This window comes from Theobroma cacao, chromosome 5 (genome assembly GCF_000208745.1).
Source record: "Theobroma cacao cultivar B97-61/B2 chromosome 5, Criollo_cocoa_genome_V2, whole genome shotgun sequence".
Lineage (NCBI taxonomy): Eukaryota > Viridiplantae > Streptophyta > Magnoliopsida > Malvales > Malvaceae > Theobroma > Theobroma cacao.
This window is the reverse complement of record NC_030854.1, coordinates 19,232,959-19,250,798: the sequence shown is the minus strand read 5'-3', so window position 1 is coordinate 19,250,798 and position 17,840 is coordinate 19,232,959.

Below are 17,840 nucleotides of genomic sequence, written 5' to 3'. Positions count from 1 at the left end.
TTTTACCCTTGCAGGCTGGGTAGTAAAATATTAGCCCTGTCATGTTGTCAAAATTTTATTGTATGGTGGGTTTAGCTTGCTGCAGTAGGCAGATTCTGTAGACCAGCCTATTAGAAGGGCACGGAATCCAGATATATATATATATATATATATATATATGTACCTCGATCGGAGAGGCGCGTAGGGTATCTCCTGAGATATGGACAAAGTTCACGTTACGCCGAACCACCTCGTGATGATGAACTCCGCTAACACCAAGGAATGGCTGTGTTTTTCAAACTAAAAATATGTTTACGTGTATACGAACTTTTTTAACAGCCTTAGCGGACTCGGTTAGATACCTCAGCCAAGGTATCCCTGAGAATGATTTTGGCAGGAGCCAAGTTTTTAAGATACTCATAAGCCGTGTTGAATATTTAAATGAAATGAATATTTATGTTATGAAATAAATATTGAGATGAAATATTTTAATTGTCTCCTTTTACTCGACTTTAGATCTTTTGAATGATGTTTGTTTACTCACTAGGATTATAAAATCTCACCACTCTCATTTCCACCCATTTCAAGTTCAGATTAGGTTGTAGATAGCTGAGTTCATCGAGCACTACTCTTAGATTTGCATTCCTTCAAACTGTAGGTTCACAGTCTTCTTTACTTTTGGTTATTCGGGAGCCCACTGGTAATTGTAAATTAAATTAAATACTCTGGTTTATGGTATTACAGTATGTATGAATTTACTTTGCTTTTACGCTACAAAAATTATCTACGTATAACTCTGAACATATTGTTTAATAAAAAAATAGAATATTTTACTAAATATTTATTTTATTTTCTTATTATATCCAAATAATCATAATTTCGTTTTAAACGAATGTTTTAGACATCTAAATTTATTTTTGATTTTGAAATATGTGTTCTGCACTTATATATTACATTATTGGCTGGTTTCGAAATTTTTTGAAAAATGACCAAAATACCCCTATGAGACGAAAATTAATATTTTATTTGTTTTAAGTTGGAAACAGCTTAAAATCTTTTAGAACATGATTTTTGACAATGGTTGCTCACAAGGGAAATAAGAAACTGATATTAAAGCCTTGCGAGGTTTCGGGTTAACATTTCGAATAATGAGTGTCTACCGAGACACTGCGGTGGTTGTCACGAGCTCGAGGGGAGTACCGGTCGTGACATCAAGGTCATTCCCAAACTGGTCAACATGGCTCAATGCACACGACCATCATCCTCAACTCAGCTCATGTGCTCTCCCACACTGCACATAGCTAATACCATCATGTGTAGTCCCACACCCCACATGGCAAATGTCATCATGTGCACTCCCATACCCACATGGTAAACATCATCATCATCGTGTGCACTTCCACACCGCACACCACCCTCACCGTCATGTACACTCCCACACCACACATGCACAATTATAATTATCATTCAATATTATCTTTTAAAACATAACACACATAACAACATATGACAAGAATCTTTGCATAATAATACATTCCACAAAGTTCATTTGTGAGACCTTGTCAAGCTCGATTAAAAGACGGTATTGTACCGAGTGGTACAACTAAGTTAAATTGAGTCTTGAACTAGTTCAAATAGAAATTCTAAGAGGAATTTGAAAATTCTAAAATCCACATAATGGCTTAGAATAGTGATTCGGAGTTCAAGGTCCAATTTGGAGTCAATCAGGAAAATTGACTGATTAGGGACAAAACGGTCACCTTACCATTTGATGATAAAATGGAGATTTTTAGTCAAGATTTGATCACATTTGACCAAGAATAATTATAAGATATATAATTATGATTATTGGAGTATAAAATGATGTTTAGCAGTGAAAAATTATGATTCTCGGTATTTTTGGAGCATAAGGGTAAAATGGTAATTTTACCACTAGAGGACTAAATGGGAATTTTTATAAAACGATTTTTACCCCATTTGGTTAATATTGATTAATATTAGTGTTATTTGAGGTTGAAAATTAGAAATAATGTGATTCCGGTACATTTCGGAGTATAGGGGTAAAATCATAATTTTTCTATCTCAGGGGCAAATCGGTAAATTTTTCACCCCAGCACTTGTCAAGACCAAGGGATTTTAATTGTGGTAGGATTGGTTAAATACCAGAATATTTGTGGTGGAAAATTAAGAAGAAAAAGTCAAAAAGTTTAAAAAATTGGGCCAATAACCATGTGACACGTGGCATGCTTGATTATTTTATTATTTTCTATAGAAATCAGCCCATTAAATCCCCAATTCTCTCACCATATTTGGCCTAGGCAACCAGAAACAAGAACAAAGGAAGAACAAAAGGAAAAACAAGAAAACCTAGGTGGAAATTCAAAGAAAAAGTGAAGAAATCAAGGAAACAAGCTAGGTAAGTTAGAATTTCTTTAATTCTCCTTGATACCTAGCTTACCCCATGCTTTTGTTCTTGATTTCCATGGTTGAATATTGAGTTATCATGATGAATTCAATTCTGAAAAATGGGTATGGAAGACGAATTGTTGTTGGAATAATTTGATTTTAGACTATGTTAGTGTTTAGGGACAGTTAAGCATGGTTATGAACAAAAACACAAAAGAAATATTCAATTTCTCTAAGGTTCCTTGTTGGTCGAACCATGAGGGCTGAATATCAATGGGAGATTGTTTTTATTTCTTGGAAAATGGCTTGGAAAATGATGAATTAATGTGAAATGGTTATGTAAAAAAATTTTCGGTGCTAGTGCACCAAATGACCGAATTTTTCTATAAAGAACTGTGAGGGTTCTAATGCTAAATTCGGCTTGATTTAAATGGTATGTGGTAAATTAAGGTATTAGAGGAGAAATGGATTAATTTGGAGGTGATTTGGACGCAATCGCCAATTACTCGGTGATCAGTCAAATTTAATCGATACCGCGATTAAGCGTTAATCGGACGTATTTTTGCATTTACATATCAAGCATTAGTAATTTAAATTAGTTTATATCAATTTAGGGACAATATAGTAAATTCCTTGACTTTGTTATTTGTCAAGGTAGTGAGACGTCCGAAAAAGGCAAAGGAATTGCGCCTGAGGACTATTAGTCCGAGTGCACTCGAAATCTGGATTTTCGATATCGGTGAGTGGACTTGCATTTCAAACTTGTTTTGGGGAATATGAAAGATTCTATCCAACTTGTCTTAGAAAATGTACCTTGGGAACAAGCTTTTGTTAAATGGTTTGATGTTGTGATATGTGATTGCTATGGATTCATGCATTATTGCAATATGATTATATATATATATGTGTGTTGTGCATGATGAATGATATTGTGTATAATGACTGTAACCGTGTGTGTGCACGATGTGGGGGGATGCACATGCCGGTGATGATGGTGGCGTGAGAGATGGATGATGATAGTGCCCGTGTGCACGATGTGGGGGGATGTACACGATGGCACTGATTGTGCACAATGTGGGGGGATGCACACGATGGTGTCGGGTATGTGCACGATGTGGGGGGATGTGCATCAGCCGGGTGTGATTATGATGATATTGATGTTTGTCTATCAAATTATGCATATCTAGACTTATGAAATGAAAGCTCATGAATGTGATATATGGTTGACATATATTTGAAATTTGATACATTGCACTTTGGGAATTTTCATGAGTTTTATATTGATTTTGTTGGTTTTGTAGGATGGCCCTTTTCTTGAGTGGAGGAAAAATGTTTCTCTTGTTGCTCTGTTTCGCTGCAACGAAATTCATTCTCGCTACAGCGAGAAACTCTCGGGTTTGAGGGCCTTCACCAGAATTGGTTCTCTCTACAGCGAGAAACTTTCTATCCATTTTGCTAACTTGTGGGTTTTTGCCATATTTCCCATTTCTTTGGTACCTTAGTTGAGCATGGATTTTTTTTAAGTGATTTACTCATGTGGGGTTTACATGAGGGGTTTAAAGGAGCTAAAACAATTGCATGGTTTTGAGAAAATGAATGCATCATGATTTCGATATACATTTCTTATGGTATGCTTGTTCCCTTCTTGTTCACTCACTGAGTATTGTACTCACGTTTTATAAAAATTCATGTTTTTAGATCAGGTGACTGTTGGATCCTAGATCGAGGAGTCCCCATGTGCATCTCCTGGGTATGTGTCTGGCATTCGATAGTAATCCCTTTTATTGTAAATGTCTCCGCTAGAAGTCATGGGTCCTTTTGTATTGTGAATACAATCTAACAATGTGAATATGTGTATGCAATGTAAATTGCTAAATACATGACTGGTATAGTGCATGTATATTATTATTGATAATGCCATTGTGTTTTGACTATGTTCACACTCGGGAAAAGGTCTGTGTGTATGCATGATATGATAAATTTGTTAAACAAAGGTAAATAGATAGGCTTGCTTGGGCTTAGTGAGCTATGCTCATTGAGCTCATGCGCCCGGGAAATTGGGTCGTGACATCATTATTGTATTTGTCATACATATAGTGCACAGTCTGACATTCAAGGAAAATAATATTAACCACTATGCCATTAGTGTAAAACATCACAAAATTTCCAATGTATCACGCACTACAATTCAATTGACCATTCAATATAATACTTCAAACATGTGATTCATCACATTATACGTTTAAAAACGTAGAAATATCACTCGTGAAAGGCTTGTTCCCGTGCATAATTTTTAAAAGAGTCAACCAAGGATATTCAAGTAGTTTATTCAAACACATGTGTATTTGTTCAAAACATTTTTAATGCACGTTCACTCACTGGTTTTTTTTTTATAGATTCCAAACCTCGAGTAGTTCTTCAAGTGGAAATGTGGGGCCTCGTTGGTATCACGCACAATTAGTATCACAACCAACCTAATTCGCGTGAATATAAATCCAAATTCTATTTCCTTAATTAAACTTTACTAGTTCTTCCTAAATAATTTTCAATAACCATTTGGCTAGTCATCCTAATACTAACTCCAACAATTTCATAACACTTCATTTATTACTTCCATCTTCCAGCACCTATATCATCCTTAAAATTCATAATTCCAAACTTAATTAATTCCCTTAGTGACATCTTACACCAACACAATGCCTTTTATTAAATTAGTCATCCATGCCACTAGTTAAACTATGAATTACCACAATTATTAATCATTTCTCTCTCCAACAATCTCAACCCATCAAAACAGCCCCTAATTCCCATTCCAAGTATTAATTTACTCGTAAATTTACAAAGCTAACATTCAAGTCATTAGCTAGCCATTTATTTGCACTATTCTAATCACACTATTAATAAATAATCACATTTTCACCACAATATAACCATCAACAATAAAACAGCCCATAGATCTAATTATTAGCTATCATTAACAAGCTTAAAAATTAGCCTTAACCCATTACTCACCTTGGTGGACTCGTAGTTAATTTTCCTTGGTAAGGATTAAAATGGGAAGAATTCTTTCAAGAGTATTCAAGCTAGTTTGAAGAGTTTCTCTCTCCTAGGGTTTGGTTGTGCTGAAAAATGGGGTTGAAAGTTGGGGGCTTGGTGCACAAGGAGATAAGAGAAGGAAGAAGTAAGAAAAGAAAGGAAAGGAGAAGAAAGGAAGGAAAAGAAAATGAAAAAATTTGATTTTCATGGTGAAGAGAGGAAAATGGCATTGGAGGAAGAAGATGAAGAAGAAAAATGCCTTTTGGGGAGATAAGGGTTAGCCATGGTAAAAGAAGAAAAGAGTCAAAGCTTTTTTTGGAAGCTTTGACCAAGTTAATGGAAAAATTATCATTTAGCCCTTCATGTTTCTCCCCTTTTTAATTTAGTCCTCCCAACAATCTTTTAATTCCAATTTATTCTATTTTTCTTCCTTTACACTTGTACAAATAAAATATAAAGTTTTCACTTTAACACGGTATCACCATAATATTTAAATATATACTTACTCGCACTAGCTTTATTTAATAAAGACACGTTGGTCCCACTAACGTCATTTTTCTCTGAATTTTCCTCATTCTTCTCCTCCCCCACTTAGATTGACCATATACTCCTCCTTCATGACCAATTTTGACATCAAATAAAATATTAATATTTTAATATTATTTTATTCCAAGATTTTCTACTTATCTCCTTGGAACTCAAAATGTCTTATTATGCTCCGATTCACTTTTGAATCACTTTTTATCCCGTTAATTCATCCTCAATAAAAATATTATTATTTAATTATCATTTCCTCACGTACGAAATATTTTACTCTAGAATATTCCTTTCACCCGTCACCGCTCTTCGACACTTAAATCCACATCAATTAGCCCTTCGTCTTATCGATACGATTATGTTGATTACTATACTGGGGTATGGGGTGTTACAATTTCATCGATATTTTGATGAGACACAAAAAATATTCTTTACGAAAATCGAAATTGACTGTTCCTTGCTGTCATTTCAAATGAAAAACACAAATACTGATAAATATTAATACAAAAATTGAAAATATTTATAAAATATATATTATAATTAGAAAAATTACTAATTTTAATAATTTTTGAACAATCAAAATACAAAAACATGCAAGCTATCTAACGCATCTCTCAGTTGCGCCTTCTTAATGTTAAAAGAAACTAATTATTTTGATGAAGACTTAGGTTTGTTTTGTGGCTTCACGTAATGGAGGATTTGCGTGAGGGTCGAGTCCAAGTTTATAATGTGGTTATTCATATTGCCCATATTTTTCTCCAGTTTCTCATAGTCCTTGGGATTTTATGCAGGAGAGACAACATTGCCAGCTAAGGTTAGACCACAAGCAAACTTGGCCATTTGAGCTGCATCAAGTAATGGTGTAGCCAACACCTTAGTGTCAAACTCGTAAACATGGGTTTGAGTGGTTTTTACCCCTCCAATAGGTCAAGCCATGCTTGTAGATCGAACTTCAATTGAGACTGTGACTCTTCACTGTAATTTTGCAATAGTATCAAAGCATATGTTTCCTACAAAAAAAAATTAAATTAATACGTAATTTAAGGTTTAAATAACAAAAATTCAAATGTCAACGATGATTGCTTTTTGAAAACATGTAGATTGTATAATGAAATAGAACACTTATTTTAATAACTTACACCAATAGTCTTTCACTTGTTGTTTACAAACTTTCTGCCACTTTTCATTTGCTTGTGGGTGTGGTTGAACAACTTGTAGAAGGTCATCTGAATCCCATAGAGAATTGTACCAACTTTTGCTAAATACTAAAACTAACACAATCTAGTCCTATTCAAACAATTGAATTAAAATAATTAATCAAAAGCAAAATGAAAACAAAATAATAACTAAATTAAATCTCAAGGCTAATGGGCAAAACTTCATTAAAAAAAATCAATTAATAAAAAGCCTAGAACTACAATATCCCTCAACACTTCATTTGAATCTTCTTTCTCTCTCTAAACTTACTTCAATGGATTGAGTTGCTAACCTCGAGTCCCAATTTGTTTATAAGTATTTGTCAAGGTTTTTGTAAAAATGTCTCTCTTAATTAATTTGCTATATGTCTATGTAAATTCAACTGAAGAAAGATTCATTAAGTTTGTGTTTTAATGTTGACTACATGCAACACACAGTTATATGTTTATCCTATATGCAAATCAATTTACCTAATCAACTAAGTGAATTTGAACACATGTTATTCCAGTCACAGCCTGATCTAAACTCCCTTCGTTAAGTTGTATTTAGATATCAAAATCAATCTACTTGGTGATCAAGCAATTAGAAATGTTAAACACAAAAGTGGAATAAACAACTCATGTTTCATTGATAATACGTAAAAGAGATATAAAGTATTCAAATTACATGTTGAGTTTAATCATAATCCTAGAAAAAGTAAATTAGTTCATAATATCTACTAAAAACATCATCCAAAGAAAATTAACTATCAATACAAGTTAAAGAAAGTGAGAGAAGAACAAATGTAGAGAGAGAAACTAAGATTTGTTGCTTTTAAATATACAATCTTCTTAGTTTTCCCTTGTTTTCTTCTTTTGCTGATGGCCTTTTTTTCTACAAAAAACCTGCTCTGAATGCCTCTTTTGAATCCTTTGAAAAGCCCCTTTAAATACCTTTCAAAAACCATATTTTTTAAAAATTTTTGAAAAAAGACTTTTAGATGAAAGCACGGCACCGCAACTTTCCTCATTGGACACTGTGGCACCCTCTTCTCAAATGAAAGTATAAAGCTCTCTTCTTTCGGGCACTATGGCTGAGATGCTCTCTTCTCTGGTCATGTATGTTGCCCTACTGCCTTGTCACGTCACGACCTTGGTTCCCATGTGCTGCCTTGTGCTGACTCTACTACAGTTGCTCTTCTTTCAACATGATTTTCTCTATGATTTGATTTGAACTAGGTGAAGTAATAAACATAAAAGTTTAAGATTTTTCTCTTAAGTTTCAAATGGCTCAAGAATCATGTCAATTGGACTTCTAGAGTGCAAGTTATGCTTAAAATATTACAGCATATAGAGAGAAACACTTAGCTATACTCGTACGGTTCATCACCAATTAAGGCTTTTTCATTAGAGAACCTTCAAAAACAAGAGTCTAAATCTGTCATAGCTAAACTTAAGACATTATAACATAAAATTAAACTAAAGAACTTGAATTAAATTGGCTCAACATGATTTAAACTAAATTAAGAAAAGTAAATAAAACTACTTAAATCTTAACTTGAAGCTCAAGACTTAGGTATTTTAGTAGCCAAAATATGAAAAAATAACTTTATACAATAGAGTTATCATAAATGCATATACATATAACACAACAGCTGATCATCAATATACACCAACAATCACAACACAATGACAACAACAACAATTGGTCTTTCTACATCACAACACATCACAACATGACAATCTATACAACACAATCACAACACAAACATTCTATATGTACCAACACAAAAACCAAACAATATATCCCAACAAACACAACATAATGAAAACACAGCCATAAGAATAACAAACACATCATATGTATACATTATATCCTCACCATATATATTCACAACGTTGTTACACGTTTCCTTGCACAAAATCACAACAATTGTATTCACATTCTTTTACAGCAATGACAACAACATCCAGATCATAACAATTCATATGCAAATATAGTATTGCGAATTAATAACATGTACCATTCTTTTTGCATATATGACAAAAGGTAAGGAACTACTTGCATGTTTCGTTTTGGTGCCTTCTTTCTCTATCAAGTGATTTTGCTTGGTGTTATCAAATCAAGGTTGCCACTCCTTGGTGCCCTAAACATTATTAATGAGGGCATCCCATACTTTCAAGTGTGAGACATCCTTTTCCATTTTGATGGCATTTGAAACCTTGTCATCCTTTTTTGTTTTAAGACACTCGTCCCTTAACATAACATATCCTGCACGTAATTCTTGCAAATTTTTTCCCATATCTTCTGGATCGTTGAAGCATTTGTAAAGCCTAAGTAATAGACTCCTTCATTAAAATTGTAATATATTAGTGTCGAAACGAAAATTTTTTTACTTATCAATAATAATTAAAATTTTAGTTAAAAGAGAAAATGGTACCTCCAGTTTTCGTCACATTTGGTCCTTCACATCAACTTGTAAGCTAGGGACCACTAAAATGACTCTTGATTATTTTCATGACAATTGGGGTCATTCTTATCTTTGAAAAGGTATTGCAACATAATTAGAATGCATTAATAAAATTCATACTCATTATTTAAGTAATAGTTGTATTTTTTGTAGAGTCAAAATTATCTCTTTCCAAGAAGAGTCAAACTGATATGTTGATCCGAATCGGTGAGAGTGGGTAAGCTTACACTAAGCCCTCAACCTTTCATCGATGGGGTCAAACAAGAGCCACCCTCACCTCCATCAGTAACAGTAGAGATGTTAAAGAGGATAGAGGCAGCACCATTATTGGTGAAATGATTCGAGTAGATGGAGGTGGCATTGCTAATGGTGGAGGGATTATAGTACTTGCCGGTGCAGTCAATGGTGTTACTAGACGATCCACCGCTTGAGTGGATGTTAATGTCGAGAAAGGTTATGGTGGATGTTACTTCGATGAACCATTTGTGGCACTCAACTACACTTGCAACTTGCACTACCTATACTAACCATGGCTTATGAATTGTCTATAGGCAAAAAAAAAAATTCATAAATTAACAATGAAATGATAATTAACGAAACATTTAAACATAATATATAATGCATAACCATCAATGAATTTAAATGTCAGAACTTTACAATATTTAAGTAATAAAAAAAATCATCATCAATTATCATCCAAAAATGTGAACTAATTTTGTGTTTTCATGCTCACATCATCAAGCTCATTTTCATTGTCTTTGTATTCATCTTCCTCTATTTCTTCATCTTTTCTTTCAACTACTTCCTCTTCTTCATAATTGATATCAATATGTTTGTCTTCAACAAATGTATTAATTTCTTCATATTCACTAGTTACAAGAATTTTATTATTGTCAAGGTCATTTGAAGAAGAATCAAATCTTGTATTGAGCACTAATTCATCTTCTTGATAGACATTCTCGTTTAATCGATTATTTTTTGTAGCAACCACTCCTCAATCGCTACTAGCGTTCGAGTCTTGTGGGAAAACCCACCAAGTCTCGAACAAGCCTTATTTGAAACCTTAGTTATTACTTCATATTCATGCCATCAATTGGAGAAATTACCTTGAACCATATAACTCTTGCAATAAGATTTGAACATAAATCATAATAAACCATCTTAACCTTTATTCACCATAATCGTAAGAATACATTAAAGTCTTTAATATTCATCTGCACATTTACATCGACACTATTTACAATTAACTTATGATATGACCGACTCGACCTCTAGCAGCGGAGCGACTCGAAATGAGGGGCTAGGAAATGCCTTTACCTACCCACGGTGGACCATAAGTGCCGATGATTGCACGTTGGGCTGATCACTATTTGTAAATGGGAAAATGGGGTGAGTCTCACAGACTCAGTGATCATTGGCTTCGTGAGTAAGGTGTAGATGGGAAACAAGCTTAAGGCAGATCATTTGAATGATAAAATCGCAAAAAAAATAATAAACTTAGAACAATCAAATCATAAGTAGAATGTTTGTGCCTAGTAAAAAAAATGATGCCGTAAAATCATAATGCAATATTTCACTTGGCAAAATGATGCCGGAAACAAGTGTAGTAAAACAAAGTTCAATCATCGAAAGCATCACTTGCCATATAAATATGAATAACAGTATAAAAGCATGCACGCTCCCAAAATGTGTGGCATGTAAAAAAATCAACGTGTACAGCCACATAAACCAACTCATGATAGTCAAGTAAGCACTGAAAGCTTTTATTCAAACAAGAGGAGCTGGAGAGAAATCTTAACTCTCCACCATGCAAAAGAGTACGAGTCAAAAAACTCACAAGGCTCTCGAGTAGGTAAGCGTAGTAATCACCCATGGACCCACTTCCACATAATAACAATCCGGGAGCCTCGCTCCACCGGATTCCCATAGTCATGGCAGTCTTGACAATGTTGGTCAACATCGGAGAAATATAGTGGTTGCAGCTGCGAATATCACTTATGGCCTAGCCACATATAACAACCTGTGGCCTTGCTACGTATAATCACAGACCATGGCCCCAACCACGTCTAACAGCCCGTCAGTGACCCAAAGGTTCTCTGGCTAGAGCTCACTTATGCATAAGGGTCACATTATCCCAATGTGACATTCGGCCTACTCTTGACTCTCTCGGTTTGTCAAAACCGTTTTCAAAACCAAATCAATATTTTTCAAGACTTTCGTTTAAATAAGTTGAAAACAAGGTCTGATAACCTTTCAAATTGCTTTTCGCATTTTAAAGGCACGGTGTAAATACTTGTATAAAAATCGGACTAAAACCAGCTCTCGAAACTTTGCGTATAAATCATTTAACAAATGCATTTAACTATCCATATAACACAAAAATACAAGGCACAGATTTTTGATGCAAAACAGTATAAAAGGCTTATTTTTCGGTTTCTAAAACTCTTTACATATATGTACGTATATATATATATATATATAGTCTACAACAAACTNACAGATTTTGTATGCAAAACAAGTATAAAAGGACTTATTTTCGGTTTCTAAACTACTTTACTATATATGTACGTATATATATATATATATATAGTCTACACAAACAATTTTCCAAATCAGCTTACATCCATAATCTCCTATGAGTGCTACCAGCTTATGCTTTCCACAATAATGGTGTATAAATCATTGTGAATCCATTTCAAAATCGCCTATCGAGGCTAATAGCTCATGCTTTCCACAACTGCATTTAATGAAATCCGACAACGTTTATAAAAAGTATAACATTATATAGCTATGAAAATTTTGAAATAGGCACCCCCTACTCACCTTACGATAGCGGGACACTACGTCACTATCGATTCGAGCGTGTATCTAGCTAATTCTACTAGCCGATCACCCGTTATGTCCTCCGGCATGCCACTACGGTAATCTTCTTCACTTACACAACTTCCTAGCAACCATGCGAACTCAATATATTTAATTCCACACATGTACGGGCATCACTTCAATCAACCAATCTTTAACCTAATTTCATAGTTAATCTCACAACATCAAATCTCACAACCAATATAAGCATTCTTTCTAACCCATAATCATATAACATAAACAATCAAGGATTAGGCCACAATTTGTCTTATCTTTCATCAATAATTTATCTTGAACTAAAACCAAGAAATCCCAAGCTCCTTGATAGTGTAATTTCACATTCCTTGCGAATTAGCAACATGCATGCTTTTCTTGGCACCCACATGGTGTTCTTTTGCTAGCACAAACATTTTCACACATTATAATCGGTTCAAAAAGCATGCATTCAACCAAACTAACAATTTTTATCTTCCTTACCTTGAAATCTCCAAGCCAAACTACCAAAATCTCTTTAACTTCAACAATGGTGTGTGGGTGGGGAGGAAAACCTCTCGATTTTCTCTTTTTTTCTTTCTTTCAAGTCGTTTCTCTTTCTTTCCTTCCTCTCAATCTTTCCTCTCCTCTCAGGTGGAAGCTTCACAAGGTTCTCTCCTCTTCATTTCTCTCCTAAATGGGCAGATCTCTCATGGGACTCACTTGTTTTCTTCACCTTTTTCTTCTAAAACCCGAGCCCTTCCTTACATGTTTCTTTCCTTTTCTTTCCTTTCTCTCTTTTCTTCTTTGTTATGGGCGAATCTTTCAAGGCAAAAGCCTTGAAATGGCTTTCACTCTCATTTCCTCATACATGGGCCGATTGCCCAAGGAAATGGCACATTTCCTTTCATTTCATCCCAATTCACATTTCATTCCATCTCCTTTAATTTCCACTTGTCATTCCCTCATTTGGCCACTTTTTCATCCAATAATGTTTCATCCATTTTTCCACTCTTGAATCTTATTTGACCTCCATCAAAACCAATAGGATTTCATGCAACTAAATTATTCTTTCTTTTTTTATTAAATTAAATCAAGTATATTAATCATACCTTTTTCTTTAAATACCATGGGCTATCTTTGCTAAACCATGATTTTCTTTCACTTAAATATCCTTTGTTCTTTTTCTCTTTATCATCCTTCACATGGTGGGGTCCCACATGTTTCTCATTAACTTTATCTTTTTTACATGCAATCATTTGCATGTAATAGTAACTTCACATGCAATTTCCATGTAGCTAAGTAATTTCACTTGCATTTCAGTTGCATCCTACTTGAATTTCATCTTGGTTTCCATAATACAAATATATATATACACATTAAATATTCACTTAGCTTAAAATGGAAAAATTACACATACGTCCCCTAACTTTTCCTTATTTACCATTTTACCTTCCAAACTTTTTATCCTTTATAATTTGGTCCTTCCAATAATTCTTTAATTCCAATTTCCTTCTATCTTTCTTCTTTTACACTTGTACAAATAGAATATCAAATTTGCACCTCACCAAGATGTCAACATAATATTTAAATATATGTTTACCCGCTCTTGTTTCACTAAATAAAGGCACGCAGGCCCCACTTATGTCGTTTTTCCTCAAAATTCATTCTCACTTCTTCTCCCACACTTAGATTAATCATATGCTCCTCCTTTATGACAAATTTTGACAACAAATAAAATATTAATATTTTAATATTATTTTATCCAAAAATTATTATTTTATTTTAAAATTTTTCACTTGTCTCCTCGAGCCCTAAAATGTCTCACTTTGTTCGAGTTCACTTTCGAATCACGTTTTAACTCACTAATTCATCCTCGATAAAAATATTATTATTTAATTACTATTTTATCGCATGTGAAATATTTTATTTCAAAATATTCTTTTTCACCCGTCACCAGTCTTTGGCATTTAAATTTACATCAATTGACCCTTCGTATTGTCGATAAAGTCATATTAGTTTCTGTACGAGGGTATAGGGTGTTACATTTTTCCATCGCCTTGATCACTATCCAGAATGTCAAATTGACTTTTAGCTTTTGTTTTGTATACGACCCACTAATCACATTGATCTCTTTTGTTTGATGGATATGTATTATAGCAAACTTGAGAAGCTTGTTCAGCTAAAACAAATAGTTCATTACTAGCAAGAATTTAGTTGTGTCTAATTTTGACCAATCCATGAATGGGATCAACTTTAACACCTTTTTCAATGTCAAACCAATGACATTTGAATAAAACAACTTGGTTTTAACACTAAAGTATTCAAACTCAACAATATCTATCATAGCTCGTAAAAGTCATAATCATAATCATTGTAGTAATTTCCTTTGATGTAGATGCCATTATTCATTGTCTTACGATTCGCTCCATAGTCCAACATATAGAAATTGTATCCATTCGCATAGTAACCTTGTAGCACCTCACCATATGCCTAAGACTGTAAGATAGCTCAATGATATGAAAATCAAGTTGATTCACATGTTTCACGATTTGTGTCGAAGCAGCATGCCATATAATTATTCCAAGTGATAATGTAACATAATTTCAAATAGATTTAATAAAAACAATAACTTACATATTGTTTAAATCAATTTCAAAATGTTGCATCACATACTTTTTGCAATTCCTTTTCCAAAATATCGTCTTGTTTTCTTTTCACCATTTCATCAAACATCTTATAGGAACAAGTTAGTTGTAAATGATATCTAATTTTTACGTAGAATTTAAAATTAAACATACTTAATGTATGGCAATATTTCTTCACAATTCATTAGTACATATAGTTCTACAACGTAAAACTTATCCTCCCTTAGGAATTTACATTTATCTTGTTGACCTAAAGGTTGGCTAGGATGGGTAAAAACAAAAAAATGATTGGGTGCATCTAGGTCTTTGCCATAATCATTTCATGGCACCCAGTTTATTCTTGTTGGCAGAGTGGGTTTAGAATATATCAAGCAAAACAAAGATATTTTCTCGATTATTTATGCTTCGCAATTGGATCCTTCAACAAATGCTTGATTTTTCACTTTTTTGTAAGATGATGTAAATACCTAAATATCAAAATGATATTAATTATAATTGAAATGACAAATATATTTTCAGACAGAAACCTTTTCAATAAATGAGTCGGTAACAAGAGCTCGATACCAATTAAAAAAATCTAATGACATATTCGTCAGTATATTTCATCACCAATCTCATTACTGGCAGAGAACGTTGGTTGGTATTCTTCACGCCTCAACCATTTTGTTCGTGCCAATAATTTATCGACCAATTGCTGATGGAATACTTTTCGTCAGCATAATTCCATCAATAATCCATGGGACCTGCACACTTCACTGTTTGGTCAGCATTTCGTTTGTATCCTTAAATGGAATTTGATTGATGGACTCAATTCCTTTAGTAAAAACCTATTCTTTGTAGTGTATATTATAAGATGATATTACCTAAACGTTTAAGCACACATGTTAGGCTAATAAAAGAGTCAACAATTTCCCTCTTTGTTTATGATGACAAAGATTTCAATTAAGAGTGTAATGTCTAGCATTCAAATAAAAAAAATAGATTGTGTGTATGCATTTTTGTATTAGTCTTCGATCCATACAATTTTAAGAAAAAATAATATATTATTTTGAATATATTGGAGCTTAACAAATAACTTAAATGAGTTAAAAATTACTATCTCATTTCTTAGAGGGATCATAATCAGCGCATAGACCTACATGGGTATGACCCACTAGGCCCAAGCAAGCTTAAATTATTAATGCATGTGTTAGTCATCCATCGCATTTAAAAATTAATTCTACCACACTTATGAATATGCATTTAATTCATCAAGGCCACCACAATATGGAACTTCTCAATGTAAAGTGTGGTTTTTATCACATTTCATATAAATATTCACATGTTAAAAACAATTGTCGTTCGACACGCATCCCATGCCTATATTGCTATGGATCATCCATCATAGTCTTATTATTCTCATGAACCCATATTCGGGCTCAACACCATGTGCAGTAACACAGACAAGTATATCAACATTATTTACATAATCAAGTTCATTGTCAACATAACAGTTCAAGGACTAGACTTAACAGAATGCAGACTGTACGACATTGAAGGGTTGGAAAGAAAACTTTTGATAATTCTATTTTGTAGAATTATTTAATTCCAATTTTGTTATTAAGTATTAGCTAAGTCTTTAATTTTCAATTATAATTTAGTTGTTTTTATAATTAATTTATTTTTAAGTGAGTTATTTTAATTTTATGTTTATTTTTTTTAATTTAATTATTATTTATTAGTATTTATATTTTTGTAGGAATTAAGGGAATTAGGTTTAATTTTGAAAAGTAAGGTGTTGAAAGATCGAAAAATCTGCTTGCATAAGCTTCAGTGTTTTGACCATAACTCACAAAACAAAACTTCAAATGATGTGGTTCTTGGACCATTAGAAAGCTAAGAGACGGAGCAACAACTTTCATGAGATAACTTTGCCCAATTTTACCTTAAAGATAGAGAAAATTATGTCAAAAGATGACTGGGCATACTATTACGAGAATGGCAATTTTAAGGCTAACAATTGATGTCTGGGCTCTCATTACACTTTTAAGCCTAATTAGAATCAGTAGGTTAACTTAAGGACTTGTATGTTAAGATTGTTAGTATAAATAGGATATTTTAAGAGAAATTATGTCAAGCCCAGCTCTACAATATGTTTATTATGCCATTCCTACATAAGAATGCATGTTTACTTACTTAGGTACCTTGAAAATCGTTAAAGGATGGCAATGTACCAAATGGTACAATTAAGTAGAATTAAGCCTGAAACTAGTCCAAATAGAGATTTTAAGATGAAATTGAAAATTTTAAAACCCCAGAATGACTTAAAATGGTGATTCGGAGTTCGAGGACTGATTTGGAGTCAAATTGGACTTTTCATGACCTAGGGGCAAAATGGTCATTTGATACTCTAGGTCAAGATGTGAGTGTTAGATAAAATTTTTGACTAAGATTGATCATTTGGAGTATAATTTGAGTTTGAGAAGTGAAGACTTTTAATTTCGGCGTTTTTCTGAGCAAAAGGGTAAAATAGTCATTTTGCCACCCCAAGAGCAAAATTGTAATTTTACACCACCCAACACTTGTCCAGCACATGAATTTCACCCATTATTATCATGGATAATTGAAGGATTTTATGTGGTGGAGAAAGAAAGCTTAATAGTTAAGAATTTAAAAATGGACCAATGGTAAGGTGACAAGTGTCAAGCTTTTATTTCTTTATTATTTTCCTTATAAATTAGCACAAAACCAGCCCATTTCTCTTCATTATGGTC